The 14,025-nt window shown below is 44.9% G+C and overlaps 1 protein-coding gene across 11 annotated transcripts in view; it reads right to left on the bottom strand.

Moving 5' to 3' along the window:
* The window catches only part of LOC139814112 (uncharacterized), an 86,145-nt gene that overhangs the window by 9,873 nt on the left and 62,247 nt on the right, over positions 1–14,025 (bottom strand). The gene's annotated exons all lie outside the window — the stretch shown is intronic.

The following is a 14,025-nucleotide window of genomic DNA, read 5'->3' as shown; positions in this document are numbered from 1 at the left end:
TATAAACACATAGCTCGCGTTTACGCGAGCAATTTGGATTTATCGTTATCTCCCAAAAACTTTTAAAAGATTTCCCCCCCCCCCCCGTCTTCCTCGATCCTCGTCACAATTAGCCGGTCCAACTAACCGTCTAATTGATTCGCTCAGTGTTAATCTTTGGGCCGGGCGCCTCTCTTCTGGATGCCGCTTAGACGGCTGGATGGCCCTCCTTTCCGAGAGAGACTTTAATCGTTTCCTCGCCGTCCCAACTTGGCGCGATCTCGCCCGGAGGTAAAACGATATTAACTTAAGTTAAGACGGTCTTCCGTTTAGCAAGATAGATTAGCGCGCTGTCCATTAATGCGATAATTAATAATCCTAACACGGCGGAAGGTTCGACGACCTCGCCCATCGCGTTCCGGCGGATGGGTTTATTATCGCGCCGAGGGATAAATAACCCGTGAGTTTTACGAGTTTAACGATTTTTACTGATAGACAGGAGTTCGCTGAAGACTCTTATTTCAGGCCGCGATGTCGCGAGAAGTCTGATAAAACGGTTTAATTCAGATATATTAAGCTATCTAAGCCAAATTATCAGAACATAAAAATATTTATATGAAATTAATTTGCTAATTATTTGCTTTTAAAGTAATTTTTTTGCTCCAGCTATTCAAAAGTTACGAAGGGCTGGATAGCTTAAGATTTAAGTTGTAAATTTTTAATAGTGTGAGCAAAAAAATTATTTTTGCAAAAAATAGCAAAAAAGTAGCAAATAATTTTGGTATTAACTTTTTGCTTTGACTTATGTATATGTTTTTTTTACCATGACTGGATAGCTTAATCTTAAGCTGTTCAGCCCTTCGTAACTTTTTAATAGCTGGAGCAAAAAAATTATTTTTAATAGTAAATAATTAGAAAATTAATTCCATACAAAATTTTTTGTGTTCTGATAATTTGGTTTAGATAGCTTTAATATACCTGTTTAATTCGCTCTCGCTGACACCCATTTCCATTATCAGATGTGCGTTCTGCAAGAAAGCGCACCTCTCTCTTTTTCTCTCTCTCTCCTTTTTTCTCTCGCTTCAATAAATTATAAATACGTTCTCGCGGCATATCGTAAATCGATTCGATTACACGCCCGGCACCGTTCGCGTATAATTGCGTTACGCGCGACGAAATTGCCACACGACCATTTCTGACTATCGCTATCACCGATCCCTCTCTCTCTCTCTTTTGCAACGTGGGAAAATGTGTTGCGCGGGAAAACGCGAAAACGGTTTCCCCGAAAGCCACAAATCCGACTGTCACGTCGACCAATACACGTACACGTACGTGTGAGCGCGCGTGGATGTAACGAAAGATCGCTCGGCACGTCGACCCCGCGTACGCAGGAACGAAGGACCGCAAATCTAACTCGTGCCCGGAAACTGGCGCGATAAAGTTTGCGTTTATCCGCCGGCCGAGAGGCAATCGGGCAGCTTTCCCTCCCCTCTCCGATACATCCCTTTATTTTCTTAATTGGACAACTGCTTAGTTACAGTCTTCTCGTAGCCAAGACTCAAATTAAAATTCTGCTAAAGGTAGAATCCGCTTGAAATTAATGGAGATAAACGGCCCTCTTGTTTGGAAACTTCGTGCGAACCGAGCGAATAAGTTCCGCGACTTTGAGAAGAGAGTCGCGGCGGTGTCTGGAACATGTAAAAAAAAAATGGAAAGATCGCGTTACAAACCGCTACCCGGGTTCGGAGCATTCCCTGTCGGTGTGTCTTGATTTATTTCTCTGGCGATAAGACCGAAGTCTCGGAGCGCGAAGTTGATAACTGTGTCGCGCTTCGCGGTCCATTCATTCGACGACGACGACGACGACGACGACGTTTGCTTCGCGTGCAGCGAACTTGTAAGCAACCGAGGGACTTGAAGACTCGCGGTAAGGTAAATGCACGCTCGCGTACACCCAGGCACACGTACGGAACTGACGTTTCGTAAACGACACGGTAAATGCCAGAAGGCTCGACCTATATTCCGACAATGGCCGCCGACCCGTTTATTATTAGATACGGAGGCACACAACGCCATAAAGATGACACCGTCAACGTGCGCGCGGCGCGTCGCGTCGCGTCGCATTGTCGCCCCGATGCAGCCAGAACCGGCCGTTGACAACCCCCTCGGTTAGGTCTCTCTCTCGCTCGTTCTCTTCTCCCTTCGCCCCCCTATCCGACGATCATTATGGCCGAATGATACGCGAACCGTGGACGAGAAACGAGACGAAGCGAGAACCTGTTTCACACGAAGAGAGAGAGATAGAGAGAGAGAGAAAGCCCCACCGCGCTCGGTCAATTAAACTCCTCTCGAGACGGAAGCGCGTATCGAAATTGAAACCATTCATTTTCTACTGGACTGTTTAATAGGGATAATTAATAATATTTCAATCTGCGACATTGATGGCAAATTACGGGACGCGACCGGAGATATTCAAGAAAAATATTCACGCCTCCGGCGTGATTTACATACAGAGCAATTATTTTAGAAACACGATGTGTTCTCGTACAATTGAATGTATTAATCTGACCGTGTCTCTATTAAAAAACAAAATTGATTGCCACGATGAAATACGATTCTGTCGAAAAATTGTTTTTGACAGAAAACGATATATTGATATAACCGAGAAATAGAGCACTGCCTACTTTCATTTTCTTTTTTTTTATGGGAATGTCCATTACGCCTATTACGCATTTCGTTCGGTTCAAAAGAATTGAAACGGCGCAAGACGATTTGAATAATTTTATTCGATCCTTTCCGCATGTGCGACAGACAGAAGGGGTTGGAAATATCATGGTTGTAAGCGAACGAGGGAGGGGGAGAAAGGGGACAGCGCCCGATGTTTCCTTTCTCACGTTACGCTTTCTCCCTTGTCTGTCTTGCACCCCTAACCGATCGATTTCCGTTCCCCGCCTCCCGGTGAACCCCGCGCGGTGCCGACCTCGGCGAACGCGAAATTTATCCTCGGCAGAGGCCGCGAAACTGGATTCAATCAACGAATATAGGCGCTGGATCCATTTACATGCAAAAAAGAAGTACGCCGTCATCGATAAACGGTAGCGCGATTCATTTCGGAAAGGTACGAAAGAACGGGAGGTCTGGAGGAATAATCCTTTTTTCCTCCTCACGCGGGACCACGAGCACATTTTTTTTTATTCTTACGTCGCAATTAAGATTTTTTACATTCAATGATGAGAAAATTTTATTCGCAGATTTGTTTCTCGTTCCTCTGTTGCGTTTACCGTTACAAGAAATATGCACGCAGGTTTATTTTCTTCGTGTTCGGAAAGATCCGTGTATATTTCCGATCGATCCTCCATCATTATTTCGCTCTTTCGGAAGAAGGAAAACCTGCGAATGTCTCGGCGAAAGTTTTTATTTAAATTATGCTTCAAGCCCTGAGTGCGTTCCTCCTCTTCCAGGCATATGTTTAAATTTTGCGTAATAATGTCTTTAGTGGGAATTTCGTTCTGCGTTTTAATTGATGCACTCTTGCTTGGCGGTGAGTACCAGCAAGAGTGATGAACGACACCCACTATAAAAGGTGGTCTCTTCTTGGAGGTGGCCAGCTCCTTCTTCCTCTTATATGTTCTTGTTCTTTTTTATATTTTTTTAATTTTTTCATACGCTCAGTTATATTGGCGCTCTACGACGGCTTACGTCGGAAAATAGTGGCGTAATTTTGGTTCCGCCGGTTAGACAGCGAGCGGCTGCCGAGACGCGTTCCCCTCGTTTCTCATCGCGCGATGGCAGCAGAAAACGGAGATAAAAGCGTGTGATTTTCTCAAGGTGGAATGATCTCGTCGTTTGTCTGAATGTACAAGAAGGGCGACCGCTCTGATATTACACAAAAGTTCGTCTAGACTTCGGATTCGCGTTGGGCGAAGGAGCAGGGCGGCGTGGAATTGCGAGGGGGTGGGATATAATCAAAGAAAGCTCGCGCTAAGCTGGATTTAGAGTTAATCCGAGAGAGACCACGGCCGGAACACCGGCAGGTCGGTCAAGCGATACTCGTTGAATAATTATCCGCCGTGCTTAAGGGCTCAGATCGAAGAAATACTCCCTGGAATAATAATTAAAAAGATAAAAAATATCGCGTATAAAAATATTTTAATTCTACGGGAAAACACAAGATTCTAGAACTGCCATTTCCCGTGTATTCTCCGATTACTCCGGAATTCATTTTCTCCCCAACAATTTGATTAGATTTGATTTGCTATCTTTCTCGCTGTTTCTAATTGTTCCGTCATTGATTTTAACGTCGAATTAAAATTCCGCTTAAATAATTTATATCAGAAACGAACTAAATCAGATTCGCGATTCCGTTTCCATGTTTCTCAGTCACGTTTCTGAAATATTCGCGAAATCGATTCTGATTAGAAATCAACAGATCAATTCCTGCTGTACAACGATTAATTAACGAATTGGAGCGAAAATAATCTCAAACAAGAAAAGTAAAAGTATTTTATAATCCGTAATAATCCGTCAAAGTTTCGTGCTGAGCTTTAAAAAAAAAAAATTACGAGGCTCACAATATAAAGAAACAACCCTCGCAAACAAGCGTCTCCTATTCATCCCTCTCTTTTGATTTGGGACTTTTGATTCACACGGCGTTGCTTCGTTGCACTCGTTGCACGCGAATGCATTATGCATCGGGTTGCACGCGTGCTGGTTTAGCACCTATACGCACCCATGCATGCCAGAAGTCTCGTTTAAAGACACAGGAAGAACTTCTTCCTGCGTGAAAAGAGAGAGAAAGAGACGGGCTCTCTCCGGTCTCGTATTTCGAGTCGTAAAATGGGCGAGCCGTCTCCTTTTGTACGAATATGTTTCGTAGCGAGAGAATCCCGCGGATATAACTTAAAAACGTTGTCATGCGCGAAGATTAATACGGCGCGTTTATTTCCGAGCACGGCAGACAAGTTTGTAATTCTAACTTTTAAATAAATATCCTTTGCGATGTCAGCGATATGGCAAAAACTTTCGTAACCGCCTTCCCGAAAGGTGCTTCAAATATCGCATGGTAGAGTCCTCTGTATATACATTTAAAGTCGTTCGCTTCGAGAACTTTTACAAAGTTAAATATATGTTTCTATTTAAAATTCTCTTTGCCGATAAAAAATATTTTTTATCGGTCTCCAGTCAGATTTCTTCTTTGGCGACGAAGATTAACGCGTTCTCGACTTAATGTACGCGTGGGTTTGACAAAGTGTGCAGCGGATCTCCCGTTGCGTCATCGGGGCTCCTCCGCTCAAGGACGTAATCCGAAATCGAGTTCGGGTAAATGGGGCCGATTCTCTCTCTCTCTCTCTCTGTCCGCGGGGGCGGCTCGGATTAACTTTCCGTTGGCGTAAAGCCGCGCCCGAACTTGCCCGCAAAATAGAGCTGACCGTCGTTTAATCCGTTCACGTCAGAGTACGTGCCCGCCAGACCGATCCCCTCGCAATTGCATTCCAATTAGTGCGAAAACGCAGACGCCGGGGCTGCAGGCGTCGCAGGTTTCGTGTGCCGCATCTTACCACGTCAGCATCGTGCCAGCGGAGACAATAGCACGCGCGGCGGCGACACTTCGACGTACGTGAGATACGTGAGAAAATACATTCCTGGCTGAATTTTAAAATAAATATTCGGGTATATCCGACAAGTCGGAGCTCGCACGTGCGCGACGCGTGTCCTCCGTGAGGATCGATGATTCTTTCCTCTTCATTAGTCTCGGTCTACAATAGACGTTTCGAGCCCTAAGCCTTAAGAAATTGTTCAATCGCAGTTGAATTTGAGGAGAATAATTGACTGTGATTGGTCAATTTCTTAAGGGCTTAGGGTTTAAAACACTTATTGTCTTGTAGACTCGGGACTTATCTCTCGCGCTTCGCGAAACGCGAATGCGAGACCGAACTAAACGGAACGAAAGCGTCAGTTCGCTCCTTATTTAGCGGGGACACGTATGTATACCCGCGTATCGCGCGCGAGCACGGATTTTACACACTTACGGAGAACGCGAAACGACAGGTCGCCTTTACATTCGAGTGTATAAATAGCCAAATGAAATCGTTAAAGACGCTGTATTGCTGCGTATTATGGCGTATTACTGCGAAACGGATTACGATTCAATATAATGAGGGGTTCCCCTATATCGAATATATTATACATTTATCGCGATTATTAAGCTCACCGTGCAAAGCGATATCAATTCCCCGCTATAATTTTTTTTTTCATTGCGCAACACGTACAATTATTTTCTTTCAGTAACGGTAACGTTCTCATCTCATATAACATGGAATTATTACATAATTATTAAATATTATATAATATAAACACAAAGATCTTACGGATGGAAATTGCTTCTCACAAACGGGACGTTCTATGTTTCTCGCTCTAACATATTCAAATGGAACAGTCTTTGAACAAGCCTGCAATATAATACGGGTGACATATAATTTCCATTTTAGCTCTCGCGTTGCAGACCTCTCGTGTGCGAAGCTTTTATATACGAGATACGTACATACATCCGACGTGTATACGACGCGCGGATCGCTTCCGAAAGAAGATTAGAGATCCGTGCCTCCCGGGCTATTGTGTCATTTCCCAGTTTCCGTCCCGATTGCGATCCGCGTTCTGTATGTACACGCGTCGTCTAATCACGGCAATTAATTCCGGCCGCCTTTGTACGCGGCGCGTCGACACATGCGGCGCGTGCATAAATTTTGCAATGCACACACACCCGAGCGCGTGCATGTCCCCGAGCGGCGGCGTTTAAACCGGTTTCCGGTGGCATTCAATGGTCGCTTTCGCGTATAGCTGCGCACGGCCGCGGAGTTCGGAGGCGCGGATAAGTTATACGAAATTAACGGGTCGCTTATCGCCTCTTTTCTCTCTCTCTCTATCTCTCCCTCACCTCCCCCCCTCCTCGCGAATTCGTTCGCGTTGCACGCGCCAGGATTGCCGAAAATCCGCGTTACGTTACATCTGCCAACAGCATTTATCAACAATGTGACCCTTATCAGCCCCCCCCGATTAATCTAATTCTAATTCTCAGAGATTAATTTTAATTTAAGTTTTTAGATTTTAAATTTTAAATGATTAGATTTAAGATTTTAAATGTTTTATTACGCTTACGGTGTTACATTCGTAGTGACAAATCATACTCAATTTGAGTCATTTTTAACCATTCGTATGGTCGCCACTGCTCCTACTCAATATGTCGTTAATTTAACTAAAATAATGGAGTTAAAATAATAGTATTTTGTGTTAAAATAATAAATTTCGAAACACACACATGGTAGTTAAAAATAACAAAATATTATTTAACTCAAGGGACTGGTTTAAACTTCATTCCTTTAATATTTAACAGTGTACACTTATTAACGTAATATAAATCAACTAATAAATCAACGTCAATTATTACTTAACGAACACGCGTTTGTAGATGCAGCTTGGATGCAAGTCATGAAGTTCTATTGTTTCTCAGCCTAAACGAGCAGTTCAATTTTTCGACTTGAGTTCGAGACAAACCGCCCCGACACACCTCTCAACAGTCTCAACTATATATCTGAGTGCGAATCTGAATTGCCCCCGCTTCAGAATAATGCGGGGCTTGCCCCCGCGATATTGCAAACATGCAGCTCGGTATCGCGCGCATGATGCATTTAATTGACCGCGATAAACTCATGCGCTTTTCGCCGTCGCGCTTATATATCGTTGGGAATAAAAATTCCTCCGCTCGCATTCTATGTCCCAAACGAAAATTACAATGATAAAGGGCGAGCTTGCGTAAAACTTATGTAAAACTCCGCGATAACGCGACTCGCGAGGAGCGTGGTACGTCGGCTTAAAGCGGGAGATGTCGGCATCGCTGTAAATAATGACGAAGACCCTATGGAGAAACCGAAAATTTCTTCGCCGAAAGTTGGCCGCGAGGCCAGCTCTTGATGAATCCTCTGAGCGGGCGGTGAAAAAGCGTGAATCGCATTTAGGTGGGAACACGCGGTATTTACTCAAAGCGGTAAGGTATTTGCTCTCTCTCTCTCTTTCTTGCGAATTTCGCACAGCGGCGAATCCCGTTTCCACCTAATTGGAATTGCGCGTAAGGCTCCACTTTAATTAGAACTCGAGTGTTTTTAATCTACTAAAAACACTCCGATTTGTTAAACCCAAGTCCCTTATCTTTTCACATTCGCGTGCGCGATTCGGACAAGAACTCGACGGCAATGAACGGCAACGAAAAAGTGCATCCTGCAAAATTTGCGATACTTGGAAATATGAACGGACGATGACTTCCTTATGAATATTCAAGCTCTTCATTTGTCGCTCTTAGCCGGCCCGATTAAACGAAGAGCGTTGTGTGTGTCACAATCGTGCTGTCTCTCTCTCCCCCTTCGTCGAAAGCTTTTAACCTAATTAGCATAATGTCAGTGGAAACGAAGTGAGCCGATAGAACACGCAATAGCGTCTATCTACCTCGACGGAGAAGATTAAAAGCGCAACGTGAAATGGCCAGGACGATTCTAACAAGCCGCCATATACCGGAAAAGTTCCTCTCTGCCGCAAGAAGGAGCGTAAATTAAATTATTCGAGAAGTCTCGCGGGCATAGTGGCCTCTATTATTCCCGTGCAAATCCCGCGTTTAAACGCGAAAAGTACCCTTTGAGTACTTCACAAAGGGCAACAAACGAATATCTCAAAACCGCGCTCGGGCTTGCCATGGTAATAAGAGAGAGAGACGCGGCCAAAAAATCTCTTTCCTTCGGATCCGATCGCTCAGCTTCCAAATTCATACGTTTACATCGCCTGTCCGGCAAGTTTTATATGTCTTATTATGAACGTCACAGTATTAATTTTCATTATCGTAAGTATACACTGTCAAATTCATATAGTGTTAGATTATACTCAATTTGAGTATAATCTATTTCAATTTTTAATTATTCATATAAGTTGCTACTGTTCCACTCAATATTGTTAATTTAACTAAAACAACGGGGTTAGAATAATAAATTTCGAAACACGCGTTAAAAATAACAAACATGTTTTTTATCTCAAGGTAAGGTATTGGTTTGAATTTCATCCTTTAATATTTAACAGTGTATATAACAAAATATTATATAATATGATTAAATAAGATTATATCCTGGGCAGCCCCGCGCTTTTTATTTCACCTTGTTACCAAGCTATTTAAGTGATTCAAAATGTTGTATTAAATGGCATTTATTTTTTGAAAGCGTTTTAAAAAATATCGACAACGTCAGTCATCGGTGACCATCGAAGTGTCAGGCGCCAATCACATATGAATGACATTCAATGAGCTTCTGTAATTTTTTAATCGAATATTCATGTATGAAGAGGTTTAAAAAGAGAAAAGTCTTGAGATCTAAAAATACTTATATACCCACAAAATTACCGTATTTGACGAAGACTCTTTCACGAGGATAATGCGATTGACTCGAACGAAGCAGCAGCGTCAAGAGCCTGTCTCCTTTTGTGGACGAACTTTCCACTTCCTCTCCGATTATTTGAGCTACCCGGTTGCATGATACGCGCGTCTATTCCTCGCCTTGCGCGACGCTCGGTTCCCGAACAAGGACTGCGTTATACAACAAACTCACTTCGCACTCGGCACTCCCGCGTTTTACCATCCCGAAGATCCGCCGGCGCTCGTTGCGCGAGCACTTCGAGCGGACGTGCTGGGCGCGGATAGAGCTCCGAAACGTGTCGGACACGCGGGAGAGATAACACATGCCGCTCGCGCGAGAGAGCGGAGTTTACGAAGAGAGGATGCGATAAAAATAGCTCCTCGAAAAGCCGTTCCGATTGTGCCCGCTCGCTGTGCTCCCGTCGTCGTCGTCGTCGAGGCGAACATCTGACTCGAGTATTCCGCGCGGGACGCGCCTCCCTTTTCAACCCCCTACGAGAGGGAGAGAGAGAGAGAGTTTCGCGAAAACTTTTCGCGGATCGAGTTATCGCATTTCGGCGCTCCGCTATTTTGTTTGTCTTGTTCGATTTGCCCGGGAGCCCCCTTCGCCGTAAATTCGAGTTAGGTAACTCGCACCGGGGGTGCAGCCGTAGGCACTATGAATCATCTCGCCCCCCGCGCGCTACGTGGTCTCGCCGGTCTAAAATTCTCGCGCTCGCGATCGTTGTGTACTCAGCCCTTTATTTCGTCGTCGCGAGAAGGAAAGAGGGGAAACTTGAAATTTCTGCAGCGATATCGTCGTATCAGCGTCGCGAAAGAGCGCGGCGCCGCTCAGAAGAGGGAACGATGACCGCGAGGGAACGATGATCTCTCCCCCTTCTTCTTCTTCTTCTTCTTCTCCCGTTCGGGTCGAAGTAATTTATTTATCGGTACGTGCGTCGTTTGTAAGTCACGCCGCGACTGTCGCGAACAGCCCCCCTGGTGATCACTCTCTCTCTCTCTCTCTCTCTCTCTCGTGCAAGTTCTCGAATGCGCGAATGTCATCTCTCGCGTAACGTATCGGCCAAAGTTCGCCGTGCTCGCGCGGACACACCGCGATAGGAACGCGCGCGATATTCCTCGCGGGTGTTCCGAGCCCCCCGTTCCGGGCTTGAAAGCCCGGGGAACGAATGCCGGAAATATATGTGGAACGGCGTTCACGCGCTATCTGCCGCGCCGCGAGCGCAGGAAACGCGCCCAGGGCCGGAAATGAAGGATGTAACCGGGGCGGCGAGGAGCGGCGACCGCGCGTGCACATGTTCCTAATGAAATTCTAACGACGCGTGCGGCACAGAAACTCGCTTGCAGATATATTTATACCGGGGCGCGAAACCGGAGCACCGGCTCCGTCGCGGATTTCAGATCTTTTATGCTTACAGACGCGAGAAGGAAAAGAAAAAAAAAGAAAACGCATCTCGCGCGCTGGTCACGGCAAGAAGTTGCATGTTTTCCGTCCCGATTTTGTATGTACGGCGACGAAAGCGTGTTTGTTACGACATATCGATAACGTAAATCGAGAGAAAGCCGAATGCTGCACGCGCGAAGTCATGAAATCCACATTTAGCAGATATGTATCTGCGCGTATCCCGCGCGGGTATCGGGAACGGAGATCGGCCGTGTGTTACAATTCGTACAGATTATATACGTATATATATGGACGCGATTTCGTATCGCGCCCCGCCGGCCGGTTCGATCCGATAAGTTTCGCAGCCGAATCTGCAGTCGAAGTTAAGCGGATTGCTAAGTTCGGGGAAAGGATTGCCGAACCGCCGCCGCGCGCCGGTATACGATCGTAACTTCCGATCCCGTCGAATGCAATTCGTAATCCGTTACGGATCCCTCTCGACGTGATGTCTTTTCTCTCTGTCTCACTTTCTCCATTGCCCTTCCGGCGCGGCCGAGTAACGCTCTTATCGTTCGCGATAACGCTCGTGTCGTCTATAAAATTTTTAGTGAATGAAATCTTTGACGCACGTTGTCGATCTTTTCCAGATTCATGTTTTATATAATTAAAAGATTACCTTTTTAAAAAAAGTCACCAAATACACGCGCCAGAAACTGTGGTACGAAATTGTTTTAATATATTTAATTAAAAATTTAAAATAACTGTGTATTGCAACATAAATAGGATTAATTAAATTAATTTCCACAAGAAAAATGTTTAGGTAAATAATAAGTGTGGTTTAACATTTCACAATTTGAAAAATGTTTTTCAATTTTATATATTTCGAGATATAGAAATTGAATCTGTTCGAAGAGATTGTCACTCCCGTTTTTTATATCCCGCTTGATCACAATAATTTCATGTATTTTATAACACTTGCGAGATCTATCAGAAACTTACATATTTCACGTACACATTTCAAGGCGAGGAACTAAGGCCCACTTTAAATAATCTCTAATTTATATCAGAATTAATTCCCATTCCCATGTTACGTGTCATGTAATATGAAGAGAAAATCAGCGCGAGAGAGGAGACGCTCTTCTGCTCAAGAAGAGAAAATTTCGATAAAATTTTTTATCGACCGGCGGACAATTTAGCCTGAAGGCGCGGCCCTTGACTCCGCAGGCAAGAGTCATTAAAATTTCGCCCGTAATTCCGTGATTTGAGAGGTCGAGCACGGAAAAGGTCGGGTCGCGCGAGTTGCCCAGCTGCATTAACAACCCCGGGGGCGCGTCAATTCGCGACGAGGGGTGCCCCGATATCGACGACGCCCGGAGGAGTCTTCCTTTCTTCGCGCTCTCCGCACGTGCCCACGATGTTTAATGCAATTTCCCTTATCGCGGCGACGAGTTTTCCCTCGTTCCCCGCTGCGCGCCGTCGTCGCGTCGTCGCGTCGCCGCGCCGTTGCGCGCGTCCCGTCCGCCCACCGTCCTTTTCCGCGAGAGAAAAAGTCTTGGCCGGAGCGCGCGGAGCAATAAATTGCAGCTACTCGAATCAACTTTTGAATTACGACTCGGGAGAGCTCGTTACGACAACCGGCGAAATCCTGTTAGCCGCGTTGCAACCGTAATGAACTCGTCCGACGTAGCTGATGGTATAGCGGGCGCGAACAGAAAACCACAGCACACCGCCGATTCCGCCATCCAGGAGCTGCGCCAGCGCGCGACCGAGAAATGTTCCGCGATATGCTAGATCGAGATCGCGTTGATTTCACTCGGCCCCCGCTAGAAAACTTCTTGATTATTAATGGCTAATTCGACATTATACCAGTCTCGCGATTTACTCCGACGTCGCTCGCTATCGTATTCCCTTTAACGATATACTCTCATTTATTCCGCAAAACTTCACCGTACTTCGGCCCGACGCTGTATTCCCGTTGGGTAATAACGATTCTCGTGATTTACTTTCGATTCATCGCAAGAAGCGAGAACTTGCACAGAGATAAAGTATTCTCGGAAATATTGATGCGATAACGTGCGTAGATGTACGACGTCGTGAACAAAATTCACAAACTTCGTGTAACAACATTTTGGTATCGCATCTTTGTGACTACGAAAAATATATCTACATTGTTAAATTCGTGGTGTCAAATTGTACTCAATTTAAGTCATTTTTAACCATTCCTGTAGATCGCCACTGCTTCTACTCAATATGTCATTAATTTAACTAAACCAATAAAGTTAAAATAATATCGTTTTGTGTTAAAATAATACATTTCGACACACACGATAGTTAAAAGTGACAAAATGTCATTTAACTCGAGTTATTGGTTTAAATTTCATCCTTTGATATTTAACAGTGTAGATGACAACATCAGCCGTTTTTCTTTATTCAACGTCCGTACCAGAAGTCACGTCGTATATTCGCATACAATTTGACAAAATGTGTCGCAGGTTTGAGGATAAGCATAAAGTTTCCGCAGATATACCGTATATTTTATGTACAGCATGTTTTTACGCGACGAGAGCATAAAGGTGTGACGGAAACTACGAGAGAGGAGAAGCACGCTCGTACGGTCGCTCGTTCGAGGTCTCCTTCTTGCAGCTACTAAAAAGTTTGTTACCTTTTTAGGGAAGGTATTGTCTTTAGTAAGACGAGGGAGAGAAACGACGGGGCTAAAGAGGGTTTTCACGCGAGCCACTGCGAGATAAGGCGCGGGGGGATGGGGAATGGGCGTCGCTACGACATACGACGGGATAGATGCCGATAAGAGCAATCCTGAGGGTGGGTTTCCACATAGGACGACCTAAGTGTCGACGACGAGAATGCGCGGATAAAGATCGCCGACGAGGGGTGAGGGGACCCCGACGCGATATTATTAGCGCGTAACTCACGGAAATAATATAGCTACGATATAGCGCACACCGCATGTATTACATCTCGAAAAGTTATTATTAAGACAGACTGATTTATTATTAAAGAAGGTTACGTGCGCGCAGGATATCTCACAAACGGAATGTTTAAATGCTAACCGCGTGAAATGAATTTTTCGCTAACGCGCTTTAATTTGTCGCTGGACGTCATTTCGCTCTCACGTGACATGACCATTTAATTTCACGTGCAAAAGAGGAAAAGGTTTACCGAGGAATCTGCCTTGCGTCTCGCTACTCCTATTACG

The sequence above is a fragment of the Temnothorax longispinosus genome, chromosome 6 (assembly GCF_030848805.1).
Source record: "Temnothorax longispinosus isolate EJ_2023e chromosome 6, Tlon_JGU_v1, whole genome shotgun sequence".
In the NCBI taxonomy this organism is placed as follows: domain Eukaryota; kingdom Metazoa; phylum Arthropoda; class Insecta; order Hymenoptera; family Formicidae; genus Temnothorax; species Temnothorax longispinosus.
This window is presented reverse-complemented; position numbering and strand designations above follow the sequence as displayed.